We start from the raw sequence: 16,431 nt of genomic DNA on the forward strand, positions 1-16,431 counted from the left end.
CAAGGACAGACTCAGCAATTTAGTGAGGCCCTAAGCAACTTAGTGTGACCATGTCTCAAAATTAAAAACAAAACATAAAAAAGGCTGAGATTTAGCTTAGTGGTTAAGTGCCCCTGGGTTCACTCCTACACACACACACACACACACACACACACATGCATACAAAAAAAAAATTCACTGGAGGATGATCATCCTGGCTCCCCTTCTGCCCTTCTGTTTGTCAGTCCCAGGTGGAAAATGGGGTCAGACAAGGCAGATAATCTCTGTAGGACCTCGGTCATTGAAGCTTCTACTCTAGACCTTTCCCAGGTGACTCTGCCTCCTTATCTGTACCTCTTTCCCTGGTAAGCCATTAAACACCATGGATTTAGGCCAGTATCTTTTTAAATGCAACAGTAAATATGCTATTTTATCTGAAGTGCAAAGTAGCTACTTTTTCATAAGCAATAGGGAGAACTGAGATACCAACAAATCACAACATTCTTTCATTTACCAAATACTCATTCAGCTCCATTGTGTATCAATCACTGTACTTGCTATTAGCAATGCTGAGTAAAGAACATTTAGCCTCTACCATTGAATAATGCACTATTCTGCCTTTTCCTCCTTCCCAGTATCTCCATCATTGTCTATTTTTAAAAATCCTCCAGCGTGGTTTTTCTTCTCCTCCCTCTAAGTATACTTTCCATGCCAGGCCCCCTTTGCCATCAGACTCAGATGATTCCCATGTTTTTAGTAAACCTGGGGAGCCGAGCATGGGCCAGGGAGGTAACTCAGTGGTACAGCACTTGCCTCGCATGTGTGAGGCCCTGGGTTTGATCCACAGCATCAGGCAGGGGGAAGGGAGAGATCTAAAGTGATACAGTATTTCCTAAGAAAACAAAGAGACACCCCCTGTACAGTTAGACAGGGACCAGTGAGTCTTTGTGGAGATTCTGGTGGAGCACAGTCTTAGGCCTGCTATGAATCCCAGGGCTCCAGAACAGATCTGTAAGGGTCCAACAATCGACACAAACTTTTCCCTTTCTTATACGGTCACTTCTGTTATTAACAGCCTTATAGAAATAAGCTTCCCTGCCTTGAAATATGGAATGACTGAGAACGTAGCCCCAGGATTTATGACTCCACACGGCATGCAGATATAATTTTTACTTGGCTGCTGTGATGACAAGATTCAGTAAGGCATTAGGCAAGTAAGTCTGAATTCCTCGGCTAAAATATGGGATATCCCTGGACACTCAGTCCTCCTGAGAAAATACCTGATTAGCCTTGGCCCCTCTGGGGGCAGGGAGATGCTTGGAGTCTAATTTCCGTTGGGCTGACCTGGAAAGGTGGGGACTAATTTGGCTACGCTTCTCTCTCAGGATCTTTGGAGGAAGGTGTTTAAAAAAAATGAAAACTGGTCACAGAACTGCCACTCAATGTCTGTCAGTCAGATTTGAGATAAGAGCTCCCCTCCTTTATATTGTCTCCCTCACTTAACCTCTGCCTTGTTTCTTTTTCCTGCCCTCTGGGGATCGGGGAAGGGGAGAGTGGGAAGCAGGGGAAAGCAGACTTTCCTTTCAAGCCTGTGACCATTTTGGTTCAAGTCTGTAAATAAAGGTTAACCAGAGAGGGAGCTCGAGTTAGCACAACAAATGCCCACTTGAGCTTCTCGGGAACCTTCCCGCACCGGGCAGTCTCTCCAGCCTGCCTTGAAGACGCCGCCAGCAAAGATCAAACCCTTTAGCTGCTTGGTCTCCTGCATCCCATCTGACTTGGCCCCACTATCACCCACTGACATTTGAAATGTGTCTATTTGAAAAGGAAGAAAAGAGAACAAATAGAAAGAAAAAAAAATTAAGCCGGAGATGCCATATCCTGCTAAGCAAGAAAAAGGAATATCCGGCTTTGCAGGGACTGAGGGTGTGGTGCAGTGGCTTTTTGTTCTTCCTTTGGCTCTTGGTCTTTTCCTGTGTTTCTGCCCTCACACTGCTGCATTTACTAATGTGATGATGAGGACGATTTGCACTTCCAGAGTTTCTCCAGGATGTGGGAAGGAGGGGCTTGGGAAATGAATGGATCCAGCCTGCCCTCTGCTCAGTCATAGGACAGTCCACAGACTCTGGGTACCTGGCTGGTTGGTTGAGGGAGGCCACTGGAGGAAGTTGTCTGGCCTGAGACAAAGACACTAGACATATCCAACACAGGAAGGATGTCCCCGACCTGGCCTTAGTTCCCCAGACTGAGGGAGAGGTTCTAGGAGGCTTGCCATGTGGTCCAGGAGCGTGAGAAGTATCCAGTTGGTCTCTCCACAGGGGATTCTGGGAAGGGACTGTCCAGGGGAGTTTGTCACTGGGGATTGTCATAGCTGTTTCTGGTACCTGCAGGTCATCTAGGTCAGGGCCTCTGAATCTTGTTACAGTAAAGGCCATGATGCTCTAGAGCTGGGGTGAGGGCTGGATTTCTAATCAGCTTCTATTTCTTATTGCAGCTGCTTGTTCATGGACCACCCTTTGGATGGCAAATGGTCTTGGCACAAAAGTAGAGGTGCGAAGTAAGAAGCAGGGACCTGAGGCCAGGATACTGAGGACAAATTTTGTTCATCATGTTAAAAAACAAACAAACAAACAAAAAATCCAAAACATCCACAAATTAACAAAGTTCAGTTATCTGGAGGCAGATGTAATATGGCACCTGGTTTGCCATGGTTACCCACGTCTCATACTTTGTTCATTTTGTAACCAAGAAGGGGATTTCTCCTCAGTAAGGAGTGGTACATGTCAGATTGTTACTCTAAGAGTCGTCCCTGGGTTGGCTCTGGAAGAGTGACCTTGGGAGCTTGTTAGAGATGCAGATTTCAAGGCTTTTCCCAGATCTCTTCAATCAGAAGAGATTGGGATGTATGGGTGACACGGAGGCCAGGGCGTGGCTTTATCAAGCTTTCCAAAAGATCCTCAGGAGACTGAAGTAGCTGAAGGGTGAGGTCCTCAGGCCCCCTTGTTCTTTCTTTGAATCTCAGTAGAGTAATAAGCACAAGAAAACACAATATTTGTTTAAAAAAATCTTTTACAAATACAAATAACATCTTCAGTAGACACACTGATAAAAGACAGAGAAGCAAAAACAAGATGAAATTCACGTAATTTACTCTGAGCATTTTGGGATAAGTTCCTCTAGACATTTTCTCTATGCATTTTAGAAACAAAAGTGGAGGCATACTTGTAATTAGATGTTAACTTTATTTTTTTAGTCTGCAGTGCTTTGAAAAACACTTTAAGCTTCATCAACATACCTTTTAACAATACCATCTTGTATTTTTCTCTTCAAAATCTGCCCATAACCATTTCCTCTTTTTTGCTTTTTCTAGTAAAGTGAAGTATCTTCCCACTTTTTCTTTTTTTAAACTGATACTTTACTTTCACGAATCAGGTGACAAACAAGGTTTGAGAATTTGGGAATTTACTTCTCCAGATTCTGCTGTGACCTCACCTAGTGACTTGCTGTGGCAACATGAGAATGTCTCCTCTCTCCTATGAATTTTGGTTTCTTTATCTCTAAGATGAGACTATTAATGCCTGCCCTTAACTCATTTGCAGAGATATTTTTAGAGTTATATTAGGATAAAATCTGTAAATTTCTCTGGATTACTGAGAGATACAATGATTAAAAAAAAAATACTGTTGTTATTTCCTTTGTACCTGTCACAGAATTCTAAGCTGTTGCATTATGAGGCTATGTAAAAAAAATTAGTTACTTCTGAAGTGAAGCCAGAAGGTCTTTCTAAAAGCTGTCTTTGTACCTCTGCAAAGGCACATTTCTGGTCTTTTCTGTAGATATTGATGTGACATTGGCAATAAGAAGGCAGGAGACAGAGGGGTACTCTGCATCCAGTTTCTATCCCATGGACCAGTAACAGAGTTGTAGTGTTAAGCTCAGGCAGAGAAGAAACCCAGTAGAAGGCAGACTTTATATATATATATATGTATTGATTGATACAGATTATATATGGGACAAGCAAGTTCAAAGTCTGTCAGGAAGGGAAGATCATGGGCAGGCTAGAACCCATAACACAGGCCTCTCTTCTTTCTCTTAGGCCTGCTTTGGAGACTTCTCAACTGGCTGACCCTGGTCCACCAGGACACTCTTTAAGGTCAACTGATTAGGACTTTAGTCACATTTGCCAAATCCTTTCATAGCAGCCCCTACATTAGAGTTTGATTGAATAAGTGGGGGCTGTAGCCTAGCCAAGATGACACATCAAAAGCCGTCATGGTCCACTCCTTGAGGACTTAGCAGCCATTCACATTCTCCTCAAAGCATACTTAATCTCCAAATAAAGACAATGACCAAGTTATTTCCTTTCTTATTTTTGGTACCTGGGATTGAGCCCAGGAGCGCTTAACCACTGAGCCACATCCCCAGCCTTTTTTATGTTTTTTTTTTTTTTTTTAATATTGAAACAGGGTCTTGTTAATCGGCTTAGGGCCTCACTAAGTTGCCAAGGTTGACTTTGAACTGGCAATTCTCCTGTCTCAGCCTTCCAAGTCGCTAGGCTTGCAGGCATGCACCACTGAGCCCAGCTGACCAAGTTATTTTCCATCCAACATGATACAACTGTCCAGAATACGACTGAGAACTGTTATGAAATTTCTCCCTATTCACACCATTATTTCACATTCTACCATCTTTCCACCTTCTCTTATTATGATTAGTTCTTAATTTATTAACATTCATTTGCCCCAATATTCTACCTCTGATTTTTTCAAGGCACCTCTTAATTAATGTCCATTCTTTTTTGTAACAGAAAATCCACTTAACAGTAAGACAGCAGCTGACTTTTTGGTGGTCCCTGCCTTGAAGAATTTTTCCTTAGGTACAGGAACCTAGATATGGAATGCTTATAATTATCAGGCCCTATACTCAATTTCTATAGTATTTCATTTAATTCTCTTAACTGTGTGATGAAGCATTAATTTCTTTATTCTCTAGATTAGAAAACTGAGCCTTAGAATAGTTAAATAAACTGCCCAGGATCATATAGCTTATTCATGGCAAAGTTGGGATTGAATTTAGTGAGATTTTATTCCAAAAATGATGATCTTAAACATAACTATGATATTTTGAAGCTAAGCTTCCTGTTAGTGTTTCTTTAAAGTTATGCCAGACTATCCTATATCAGGATCACTTGATATGAATGCAGATTCCTGGGCCCAACCCCAAACCAGTGAATCTGAATCTTTGGAGGCAGGCCCAGGAATCAACATTTTAAGCACACTTCCCAGGTCATTTTTATAGTTGGAGCAACTTTGAAGTAGGGAATAAAGGGAGGGATTTTCAAAGATAAACGATTTTAGTTGTTGTTAGGATTTTAATGATCTATGTTGTTGAAAGCTACCTCCTAAATGAGTTGGGGCCAAGGAGCAGGGAGACTTTCCATTGCTTGGATACCAAGTTATACTAACTAAGGAGGCTTGTTCTTGCAGGAGAATTTCCCCACTTTCCCTAGTGGTTGGAGGAATGGGTCTCTGCCAGTGTCGCATATCACATGCTCAGAGGACTGATCTTATTATATATCAGTTGCCTGGATGCATCCAGATACAACCATGCTATGCTGTTATTACTATCCCCAGTGCAATAGAGATGGCATTGGATGGGCTGATAGTTCAGATTACAATGCAATTTTTGGTAACAAGTATATACACCAGGGATTTATAAGACCTTTTCATTATCTAGGTTTGCATGTAAAGGCAAGGGTGAGGGAGGAAAGGATGCCAGGGAGACTCCGAAAGGCATATGATTAAAAAAGAAAGGGAAAGGGAAATGACTATTCTCGGTCCCAAGCCAGATCAATCATTATTCCAAAGTGATCCCTAATCAAAATCCAACATATGGTTTTTATTAATTTGGGGCAATTCCCTTGCCGTCTAGTGCAATAAAAAGAATATCATAAAAGGCTGATATCATAAAAGATTGTAGCATCCCTTATCAAGCTAGCAAACAAGAGGTATAAAACCCAAAGTAATGAAATAAGTTGAATTGCTTCACCCTTCTTCCTCTAGCTTTTATTATCATTATTATTATTTTTATTGCTGGAAGTTCTGAGAGGTGGAGAATCAGAGCTGGGTTATGAATAGATTTTTAAATCAAGTTCATTTCCAATATGAAGCTGATAGCAGGGGCCCAAACTTCTCACCATCCTCAGTAGGGAGGAAGTTCTGGTTTATGGGAAAGGTTCACCCACACTGTTTTCCAAAGATAGAAAAAACAGCTTGTGAGTTTTGTTGTTAATTTGTTTGTGTGGTATGGTTCATACCACTTCTTCAGAGCTAAACCTTGGGACAATGAAAACTGCACATCCTCCTACCAATGTCCCCCACCCCATGCAGTATGAGATTCTTTTTCATGCAGTATGAGATTCTTTTTCAGGGTAGTCTGGCTCGCAAAGTTTGTTGGCTTGGCCACTGTAAACTCACAAAATGTCTGACCTGTTTGGACAGAGTCTGGAAAGAGCCAGGTTAGGTGATACAGGAGGAGACCATACACCCACCTTTGGGAGTCACCAACTTGCTGTTGAGAGAGACCAGGAGGGAGGGCAGCAGTTAGAACCTGGCTGGACACTGTGGTAGGCATGTTCCTGCAGGTGCCTTATTCATCTTCTTAAATATCCCAAAAATCAGGAATTATTACCGCCACCTGTTAACAGGGACACTGTATCTCGGAGAGCTTCAATAATTCACCCAAAGTCACAGAGATGCTGCAGAGCAAGGGGTCCAGCCCAGGGCTGTCTGATTAGGAAGTGCAGTCTTCTTCCATGCATTGGTGTCTGTTGGTGATGGGCTTTTCCTATAGCCTTTGTGGTGAGGAGAGAAGCCAGGAGGTAAAGACAAAAGGAGTCCCCTAGTCCCATTACCTTGTCCTCAGCTTTTAGGTCAGCCAGGTTTTAGGGATAGAAGATGATCTCTGTGCCACCCATCTCATCTTGGAGTGGTCTGACATTGGCTTTTCCACGACAGCAGGTTAGTACAGGGCTCACCACACTGAATACTCTTGTGAGTTAGATCTTATGTTTTAGAGAAAAATTCTGACTTGCAGAATTTTGTTTTGCCATGCTGCCAGCCCTGCAGATTATTATAGCATATGCATCCAAAAGAAATGGCCATAGATGGGACAATCCATCAAGAAGAAATGATCATGCCACATGATCATTTGTGGATGGGGGGTTGTCTGGGTCAACTCTGATAGCTATCGTAAAATACCATAAATTAGGTGGCTTAAACAAGTTGACATTTATTTCCCACAGTACTGGGAAACTTGGATTCTTGAAAATCCAAGATCATGGTACACCATGTTAGGTTCCTGATGAGGTCCTTATCCTGGCTTGCAGACGGCCAGCTTCTCACTATCTTCACACAGCAGAAAGGGAAAGAGAGGGACATCCCCCCAACTCATTTAAACTTAATTACTTCCTAAAGTACCTCCAATTTGGGCTTCAACATATGAATTTGGGGGAGACACACCATCAGACCACATCAGAGGTCACTGAATCAATGAGATGAGGACTGAGCACTTTTTGTTCTCCTCCTGATGGAATCCATAGCAAAATGCAGTAGGAAGGGGCCTGAGGACATGAGAACAGCACCCGAAGACAAGGCAAGCAGAGGACCCTTGCCTCTGCTGCTCTTTTTTTTTTTTTTTTTTTTTTTTTCATTGAAACAGGGTTGCTAAGTTGTCGAGGCTGGCCTCAAACTTGTGATCCTCCTGCCTCAGCCTCCTGAGTTGCTGGGATTCCAGGTGTGCACCATGACACCTGGCTTTGCAGCTCTTGAATTACTTTGGACCCAAAGAGAGGTCTCGTGGGGAGGTGTTCCAAAGAGAGGTCTCATGGGGAGGTGTTCCATGGACCCTGAGGGAAGCTCACAGGGATTCTTCTCAGCTGAGTGAATTGGCATTTCAGGCTTTAATAACCAGGCACATAAAAATCCTTATCCTGTCATCCTTAAGTAATTTTTCCAACCTTGATCCTCGGAATAGAAGACTTTCTTTGCAACCTCAGCATCTTGATTCTAAAAGTTGAGAAGCATCTCAGGGCAAGTTCACGGAATGCCCTGTGTGACAGGCAGTGCATGAAGGAAATTTAACATTGAAGGAACATTCCTTAGATTAAAATGCAAGAGAATTGTTTAGAACAAAAAGACACCGAAGATGGAGTTTGGCAGACAAGAGGCGTCTCACTAATAAGGCTAACAATCTGGAGGAGAATGTCATCAATTGTAATATAAGTTTACTTTTCATCTAATGAATTTTAATGGCAGCTTTTGCCATCACCTCCAGGAATCTATAAGAAACAGAAAAACCTGCCTGGAAACGTATTTGTTAGTTGCTAAAGCAAAGTCTCTGGCATTATCTCAAGCTCCATTTCTAAAACACATTATTTTCTCACAAAACATTTTAAATATAGCACCAGAAATATTCATCACTGTGCTTGTAGTCACTGCATCCTGAATGCCGACTCTCTTTGAGGAGTCTTATTTTTTTTTTTGCATATCTTATTTTGTTATTCAAATGATGAAGCATATTTTGCATGAAGTTACACCTTTTTAGAGGCAGATTTTGTTCTGGAAAATTGGTGCAGCATTTCCATTTCTCGCATCTTTACATAACTGGTTTCTTGTCAGCAGATGTAACTGTGTTTGACAAACCAGCCCTGTAATCTGTACCCTTGCAGGTCACAGGCTTCAGTGGCTTTTCCAAATCTCTAATTAGGAGGCTATAGTTTTCCTGGGAAGAATGTTAAAATGGACAGGCGTTTTTCAAGATCTGGAATACTTCGTTTACCAAATTTTGATTCAAAATATAGACCCTGGGGTCACCTCCACGTCAACTTTGTCCTTAATTTCACCTTTGGATGTTAACCTAACTGACTTGCTGAAGAGTGTGCTCCTCATGAGCTGTGACAGAGAAAGAAACTGGGCCACACAAGGGCCACAATGACCCCAGCTTATCTGACTGTGGAGGTTCAGTTGGGAGAGAGAAACCGACGAAGCTTTCTGTTTTGTTCTTTTTAAAATGGAGTTTTTGACATTAGAAGGTGGCATTTTGTAGTCATTATCAAATACCAACATCACTGGACTGCGAGCCGGGTGCTTTTCAGAGAGATTGGCTCTATAATACTGCACGGACATTCCCTGTTTATCTCTGGCCCTCCAAACTCTAAACACCAGGGGTCCTTCTTCATACTCTGTTCTGTATGACTGACATCCCTGGTGCCGTGTGAGTACTACCCCTTGAGTTGTCCATCAGGGTGGCTCCACACACCACCTTAAAACAAGACCAGTTGCACATTGGTCAAAACAAGTTTCATACCAAAAATCTGAATGATTCCTTGGCAAGAGGAAATCCCACTAGCTCTTGGTAACCAGCTTCTTTGAATCCCCTAAGCGAAACTTTTGGATTATGTCTGAAATTCCATTATTAATTTCATCTCTTTTCGATTGTTACTATAACAAATCAGCACAAACTTGAACAATATAATTACATTACCTTACGGTTCTGTAGGGCAGAAGTCCACTATGGGTCTGTCAAATTTTGGGCAGGGCCATGATCCTCTCACAGGCTCTAGGGGAGAATTCCTTGTCTTGCTCAATCAGGCATCGGCCGAGTTCAATTCCATAAGAGTTGTAGGACAGAGCGCTCACTTTCTTGCCGGCTGGCTGCACCTAGACCCTCTCTCTGGTCCTTACATGTAGCCTCCTATACCTCAGAGGCAGTAGCAGAGCTGGCTCCTCTTGCTACTGTATTTCTGCGCTTCTACCACAGGAGACCTAAGCTTCTACTACGCATCTCTCTCGCTGTAGTTGGAAAGGGTTCTCTGCTTGAAGAACTTGTGTGATTCCATTGGGTCCACCTGGATAGTCCCAAAATCATCACCTTAGTCATAGCTGTGTGGTCTCTTTTGCCTTAAACAGAATGTATTCCCAGGTTCCTAGGATTAGGATGAGGACATCTTTGGGAGAACACTGTTCTGTCCACCGCACGGTTGATTTGATTATTCATAAAACAGCTAAACATTAACACCAATTATTCATTGAGAACTGCTGTGTTTTAGACTCTATTGACTGAGTGTTGTTTTCCATCTATAGACACATATTTTCTCATTTAATCATTTTGATGACCCTATGGAGTAATATCACTGTCAGCCAAGAAAGAAATCAGTTGCAAGTAATGGAAACCCGAACCAACAGTGGTTTATTATTGAAAATAAAAATGGGCCCTATAGCAACTCAATGATGACATCAGGACCCCCAGACTTTTCTCTAGTGATTAATAGCGTGGACCCTGAAGGCGTTGCCTAGATTCATGGTTCATATAAGTTTCATCCTTCGCAGATGGAGAAAATAATATACTCAGCTAAATGGATTATTATATTTAATGTGCTTATAACCCCCACCTGGTACATATTAAATGCTCAATATTGAGTATTTTAAATGTTATTTCTGCATCATGATGCTTAGCACATTGAGTTTTGGCTTCCGATCTTCATGTTCATCACTTTCTGGTTGCAAAGTGGCTGTTGTGCTTCTAGCTCTCATATCTAGGTTCTAGGCAGGAAAGAGCCGGGAGAGGTAAGGGAGAAGGAATCAAGTGTTTTACCTCTATCAGGAAATCAAACACTTCTCAGAATTCCCCAGCCATTTTTGATCCTTTGTTGTTGGTCAAAGGGAAAGTGTTTTATTTTTATACAACACAGAATCTGGTTGGACATATATTGTTCCCATCCCTTGCCCACTTTTCCCCAGTCTCCCAAGAAAATTGTGATCTTTTTGGTAAAGAATGAAAAAAAGAAAAAAGAAACACAAACAAACAGAAAGGTGAGCAAGCAAGAATGAATGAATTTGAGAAGGCAGTTGTTGGGGATTCAATGAACATGAGTCTTTCCTGTATACTGGGGGAGATTTTGAGAGAGGGGTACAGAGATGGGGCAGATTTGGGTTGGATTGTGTCCTAAAAAGATAAGTTCAAGTCCAGACCTCCTGTACATTCAATGTAAACTTTATTTGGAAATACAGTCTTTAAAAATATAAAAAAAATTAAAATAAGGTCATATTGGATCGGGAGGGGCCCCAATCTAATGTCTAATATCTTTATAAAAAGTGGGAAATTTGGACACAGAGACACACAGTAGAAGGTCGTGTGATGTTGGAGGCAGAGATTGGAGTGATGTTTTTGTAAGTCAAGGGTTGGTGATGATCACTAGAAGCTAGAAGAGGAACCCGGATTCTTTCCCAAAGCCTCTGGAAGGAAGCAAAGCTGCTGACACCTCAACTTTGGACTTCTAACCTCCAGTAGTGTGGCAGCTAAATTTCTTTGGTTTCAAGCTGGCTAGTTTGTACTTTGTTGTGGCAGCCTTTATGAACTAATACAGATGCTTTGAAAGTGGGGGTGAAACTGAGACTGTCATCAAGGTGGGGGGAAAAAGAGACTGGAGTTGAAAAGATAGAAGCTGGGAGTTGTCAGTCCAGGTCACGCGGGGCTTGGCTATTTAGGCTCTTTATCCAACATCATGAGGCTCAGATGCCTGAGTGGTTTCAAGTTCCTATGTAGTTTCCAGGCTGGGGATGTAGCTCAGTGGCAGAGCTACTTGCTTAGCATGGTCTGGAGCCCTGGGTTCAATCCCCTGCCCTGCAAAAATCAAACAACAATTTGCATGAAATTTTTGAGGTGGGATTCAGAAGCTTTGGATCTTCCCTAGGTTTCAGCTTCTTGTGAACCTTATCCAACAACCAGATGGAACTTCATTTTCCAACAGAATGACTAGTTCTTTAGACCTTTGGATTGCATGTCTGACTTTTCCAATTTCTCTTGAACCTATTACTGGAACCACATTATTTGAATATGGTCTTTCCTCAATTTCAGGAATATGGTGTGGTTATGATAGTCACAAGGATGACTTTTAGTAATTCATGTTATTTTCTGGGTCTTTCTTTAACTACAAAATGAAGGGATTGGATGAGGTCACATTTTTTTTTTTCTTATTGTGGGTTTTAATCCATATGGGTCATGAAATCATTTTATGGAATTTGACCAGATGTTAAAAAAAAAAAAAAAGAAATGGAATAGAGTATATAGTAGTGAATTACATACAAGTTAGCACTATTTTATGAAACTTATTTATGCACAAAAGTATATATATATAATAGGGCCAAAACATGGTTGAAGATATTGGACTGGATGACTTTGAGGCCTGTTCTAATGCTAGTGTAATTCTCTGGCTTTGGGGGTAGGGGAAAGCTTCCCACTTGATGTTCTTTGTGGTTGGGCACAGTCTGGTTTGTCTTTGGCTCTTCCAGGAGAATCAGTCAGTGCCTTGAAGTCACCCACTGCTGGGAAGTGAGAACAAAGAAGCACCCACAGGCAGGGGCTGGATTCTAGCCAGAGCAAGGGAATGGGGCCAGGCAAGATGCCCCTTGGGGGACACCTACAGGGACAGCACAGTCTGAGTCTCAGAACATTTAGGCCTCATCTCATTCCCCCCTTAGCTTACCCTGGAGTCAGAGATCAGCCACACAGCTTGCACCTCTCAGAAGTTGCTCTTTTTGGAAGCCTCAGAGACCTCTGGGACACTTCTCCATGGCTCAGCATCCATTTCCAAACTTCTGAAGCACACCAGCATTATTACCACATCCATCTGTACCATCATTCCCTTAATATTTATCTAAATAATTTTATTTTGAATGAAAACTTCATTCATTTCATTAACTAGAAAAAAAAAAATCCCAGGATCATTTTGACCTAGGAAGATAATCATACAATTAATACAACAAAAGCAAAACAATGTTACTAAACTCGAATTAGAGCCAGTGGAAGTCTGAAGCCTACTCTCTGTTGGTAGAAGAGATCAGCAAGCCCTCGACTAAATCTCTCTTAACAGTTGGTGGTAAGGCTGGATTAGTTGCACTGGTCAGCACTTATCATGTTGCTATAAGCAGAAAATTGGAAAAGGAATAGCTTTCTCGTGATGATTATATGCTATTTAAGTAACACCTAAGATCAGATTCTTTGTGAAAAACAGGGTTAATTACAGTAAATAACACGAAGGCACCATCAGTACCAAGTAATGTACCAGGCAGTACCAACTTATGTACTGCATGCTACTGTGGTTTTCATGCCACTGAAGCCAGATTTAAAATTAGGTTGTCAGTGTAGTTAGGTAAATCGGGTCTAATATCAGTGAAATCTAAAATGGAGGCCATGCTGATAATGATTCCGGAAACGCAGGACAACTCATGGAATGTTAATGAAGTCCCTGAAAAGCCCTAGGTCAAAGTCCACCCCAAAGAAATGTTAATGGAACCCCCAACAGATTTGGAGATAGCCCATCCCAAAGAAGTGATAATGATGTCCTTCCTGCCCAGATTACTTGTTTGGCCCACCTGTGTCCCAACCCTTCCCCCTTACATTCCATCACCAAAACTATAAAAAGGGGAGACAACCGCACTTCCATGGATTCCACCTCTTGGGTCCCCTTCTTCCTCCGGGAGAAGTCTTTTCTGCTGTCCTTTAATAAACTTCTAATTTCTACTCTGACCTTGCCTCAGCGTGCTCTCTGGTGTTATTCTTCAACATTGGGGAAGCAAGGACTAGTCACTGGCCAACAGCGGTAACACCACCCTGCAAGGTCAGCATGATGAGTACCACTTTAAAGACAGTAGGTGAGGCTGACAGATGGTCATTAGCTCGCTGGGTCACTGAGCTTGTTGATGCAAGAGCCAATTGTAACTATCCACCACAGTGCCTCACTCTTGGATGGCTCACCCTAACCCTGAAAACTGGGGGAGGGAGGAGATACTCTGCCAATATTATATACCTTGGTCCAATGTGACTCTTTTTATCTATCCTTCTCCAAGAAGGTCACCGGACAATGAGTTCAGAGGAGGCTGGGAACACTGCTAAGGACCAATGGAGATGTCCCAGTGCCAGGTCCTCACTGCTTCTCAACTTCATGGGTGCAACAAGTGCTTAGTTTCCCCTCCTGCAGCCTTAGGTCACAGGCCTGGTTTGTGTGTGTGAGACGTCAGCACAGGCAAAGTTCTATGTTCTGGGGCAAAGCCTGCTTTTTTTGCCCACTTGATATCTGCAAGACATTTTGCCTGCAGATATGCAAATACCTATTGATCTAATGTGTTCTCTGCTGGGCACCTCCATCCTGTGGCTTGATTTTGTGTAACACAGTCCAGAGAGCAAGTGCCTTTGAAAGTGGGTCCCAAAGCAGTGGGGCCACACCTCTCTGATGCTTCCCCTTTCAAGCCTTCATGGAAGAAAAAAAAAATCACCATGAAGAGGAACAGCCCCAGGCCAAACACTGTCACACTGAGAAGGTCAAGAAAGGGTCAGAAAACAGATATTGAAAGGCCACCTCGAGAGAGCAGAGCTGAGCCTGGGTCTCCATGGCCTCTTCCAGACCCATCTTCTCACACCTGGGGGGTCAGAAGGCAAGAGGAAGAGGGAACAATGCAAAGTCCCAGGTTTCCAATCACCCAGAATGCGACTTATCAAAGGGATCTTGACTCCTAGGTGGTGGAGCTCTCCAGAGCTCTCCGAGCCTCTGAGCTGGGAAGGTTTAATATGCCTAAGAGCTGCTTTAATAAAGCGCGGGGCTGAGTCTGAGCCTCACTCTCCATAAATCAAAGGGCGATGCCACAGCACTCTGAATATCAGCAAGACTGTGCATTGTGGGGCTGGGGTGGCTCTTAAATCTAATCGACAGCTCTTTGAGCAAAAATACAGCCGTGACTGGAGGAAAGAGGTGGCTGCACGCTGGAAAATATCCTAAGCAGCACGCACATTTCCCAGGTGATAAGAATGCTGAATGGTTCTGAGCCGAGAAACCTTGGAAAACAATTAGCCAGAGAAGTGAGATAACCTGTTGAAATTATGGCCCTGCACTTTACAGCTCTTAATAAATTTTCTGACAGCCTTTCTCCAGCTCTGGGTCCTGGTCTGCTTATATCTTTAATAGTTGAGGGAATTAAGTCATCAAAGTTTCATCTACCTGTCTGACTTCCACCAGAAGTACAACTTATTTGCCTGGATACTTTTCACAACTGCTGTCTATGTAGATTATAATTTAATATATAGTGGTACAAACACGAGGCTGCCTGTTTCTTGAGTCTGAAATGTCAAAATCTGCATTTACACGTTCTGTGTTGTCTTCAGTGTTGCATACACTTTAAATGTAATCACAACATAAGCTCCGAAGAATTAAAAGAAACTACATGGAGATTTACTTTTAATCTCTGCCATTCATTGGTGGATCACAGCTGGATTTGAAATCAGAGCTGCTCCCTGACTAATGATCACAGTTGGTTATTAGGCTTTTGGAGCCTCCATTTTTCTCTTCTGCAAAGTGGGGATAATGCCCAACTTATTCACTCGAAGAGACAATGAATAAATGCAAGGAAAGCAGCTAGCGTTGCCCTTGACATGCAATTAACATTAGTCCTTTCCTCTTTCTAGGTCTGACTTGTTAGTTTTCCAGTTCATTGCACGTGGTGCTTTCCTCAGGCCAATTTTATTTAAACACCCATTTGTGTAAATGATTCTCTCAAGTACCTAAGTAAGTCTTGAGTCCCTAAGAAATTGCTTTTGTTGGATCAGAAATTCCAAGAGCAAGTTACTTAATTCGTGTGTGACTCTGTTTTCTCTAAGTTTGAAGGTTAAACAGGACAAATTATGTAGAATATTTAGGCCAGTATTTGGTGTTCACTAAGCACCGAAAAGATATTAGCTATCTATTTATTGACCTGTAATCCTTGCCAATCACACATATTTGCAAGGTTCCTGTCTCCATCAGATGCTTGAGTTCTCTTTATCTAGAAAACCAATACTCTTCTTTGCTTGCAGTTTACATTCTTTCCATCCTTTAAGGTTACTTCAGATGTTCAGTCTTCCACAGACCTTCTTGATTCTGTCCATACCCAGGGTCAAAATCAACCTTCCCAGGCAATCTTCCTCACATTCAGCCTGAGTTTTGGCTCTTGGAGAATGAGGGTTTTTTTTTAAATTTATTTTTTATTTGTTCTTTTTAGATATAAATGACAGTAGAATGTATTTTGACATATTATACATGTGTCGAGTATAACTTCCTATTCTTGTGGTTGAACATGATGTCAACTTATACTGGTCGAGTATTCATATCTGAAAATAGAAAAGTTATGTCTGATCCATTCTGTCTTTCCTATTCCTGTCCTCCTCCCTTCCCTCATTCCCCTTTGTCTAATCCAATGAACTTCTATACCCGCCCCCCCAATGTGTGTTAGCATCTGAATATCAGAGAGAACATTCTGCCTTTGAGTTTTGGGGATTTGCTTATTTCACTTATCATGATAGTTTTCAGTTCCATCTATTTACTAGCAAATGCCATAATTTTGTGAATGTGATTTTTATTTCCCA

The sequence above is a fragment of the Marmota flaviventris genome, chromosome 11 (assembly GCF_047511675.1).
Source record: "Marmota flaviventris isolate mMarFla1 chromosome 11, mMarFla1.hap1, whole genome shotgun sequence".
NCBI classification, from domain to species: domain Eukaryota; kingdom Metazoa; phylum Chordata; class Mammalia; order Rodentia; family Sciuridae; genus Marmota; species Marmota flaviventris.